We start from the raw sequence: 1,988 nt of genomic DNA, 5'->3' as shown, positions 1-1,988 counted from the left end.
CTTGTTCCTTTGTCAACAAGTTTTGTCCTCAGATATCTCATATTTTACTCTTTTTAAAAAATATTTTTATTTTTTAAGTAAAATCTGCGCACAACTTGGAATTCAAATTTACAAGAGCCTGATGCTATGAGCTGTGAGATCATGACCTGAGCCAAAGTCCCACGCTTAACTGACTGAGCCATCCAGGTGCCCCAAACAATTTTAAAGCTATTTATTTATTTGCTTGTTTATTTTTCCTATATAAACAAGATCCCAGTATCAAGATAGGAAAGGGGAGAACAAGGAACATATCCCTTGCGTGTCCAGAAATAGGGGGGCAAGGGAAGGATAAGCTTCGAAAAGAGGGATGGGAATGTCATTAAGGCAGCAAAATATTCTCTGTAAAAAGACACAGGAGAAGTTTCCACAGCCTCCGAGATGAAGGCTTGAGACCCCACCTTCTCAGCTGGGGGGCTCTCCACTGGAAAGTTCAAAGGAAGAGAAAAGTGACAGCTTTTCTTCTCTGGGTACAGTTGCAGCCCCTCACTGCTCACTCTGGGTTTACCTTCTGCCATTTGTAGGTAAGGTGCTGCAGGACTCAGAAGGCAAGGCTTCACTTGTGTGGGTTCAAAGTCAGCAACTCCAGCAGCAGCTGTGCTCCAGACTCTTGCATCTCAGATACCCCTGACTGCACTGGGTGGGCCCCCTGGGGGAAAAGACTCCCTGGGGCAGAGACACATCTCAGAGCCAGGCATCTTCTGGGGGCACCCGACCACATCAAAGATCTTGCCTAACTGGTGAGCTTCAGTTTCCACAGAAGAGAGCCTTGCGATGAAACACCTCTGTGAAGATACAGCCAACACTCCACACGTCCACGGGTGTCGCAGATGTAGACTGCAGTAGAAGTTCTGGAGCCCAACACCAGAGTGTAACAAGTAAGGGCCATCTGAAAGCTGTGGGTTCTGGCCAGGCCAAAGTCAGCCAGTTTGACTGTCCCACCACTTATGACCAAAATGTTCTCTGGCTTCAGATCTCAGGGAATGATGCACTTGGCCTGAAGGAAATCTAGGCCTTTGAGAAACTGGTGCATCATTTCCTTGATAGTCTCCCATGGCAAGCCTGGTGGGAGTGCTTTGTCCAGATACATACATCCTTTGGTCCTGGTTCAAGTGCTCAAACACCAGGGTCACTTTGGTCTCTCAGTCAGTTCGAGCCGTGGCAGAGAGGTCCACCAGCAGGATAACACTGTGAGGTTCAAAAGCCTCCAGCCACCTCAATAAGGCCACCAGCTTCAGTAAGGGCACCTCAGGAACTGTGCTGATGGGAAAGCCCCCATTCTAGCACCTCTTTCATTAGGGACTCTCACACTATTGAGGGTCTCATAGTGGCCACTGAGGGGATCTCAGGCCTTGTATACCGTTCCAAAGGCACCAACACCAATCTCAGCCACTGGCTCATATCAGGGAGTAGCCATTCTCAGGTCAGAGGAGACCCTCACCCTGGGCCGGGGGCTGCGGGGGCTGCCCATTATCAGGGCCGGGAGCCAGATCCTGGGGTATCATGCCCTCAAGCTCTGTCCAGGGCAACTGGACACTAGGGGCCTGACCATTACAAGACAAACTTTTTTCTGGTGGATTAAAAAATATCTACAAAATAGCACAACAAATAAACATTAAAAAAAGAAAAAACATTTTTTTCGATTTAATGCAATGTAATGGTCAGGTTGTAATTTTTTCAGATTACCCTTTTTCCTTGGACATATTTTAACAGAAACCACATCAGGTATGAAGGTATCACAAAAAAATATTCTCTTCAAAAAGATAAAAATTTCTAAGGGCATCTGGGTGGCTCACTGGGTTAGGCATCCAACTTTCGCTCAGACTTCGGCTCAGGTAGGTCATGACCTCGTAGTTCACCAGTTCAAGTCCTGCACTGGACTTTCTGCTGACAGCTCAGAGCCTGGAGCCTGCTTCAGATTCCACGTCACCCTCTCTCCCTGCCTCTCCCAA

General features: G+C 47.6%; 1 pseudogene; it reads right to left on the bottom strand.

Moving 5' to 3' along the window:
* Positions 1–592: 592 nt before the first annotated feature.
* LOC144239337 (cyclin-dependent kinase 4 pseudogene) lies at positions 593–1,453 on the bottom strand (annotated as a pseudogene).
* Between the last annotated feature and the right edge of the window lie 535 nt (positions 1,454–1,988).

This window comes from Crocuta crocuta, unplaced genomic scaffold (genome assembly GCF_008692635.1).
Source record: "Crocuta crocuta isolate KB4526 unplaced genomic scaffold, BGI_CrCroc_1.0 scaffold140, whole genome shotgun sequence".
In the NCBI taxonomy this organism is placed as follows: domain Eukaryota; kingdom Metazoa; phylum Chordata; class Mammalia; order Carnivora; family Hyaenidae; genus Crocuta; species Crocuta crocuta.
This window is presented reverse-complemented; position numbering and strand designations above follow the sequence as displayed.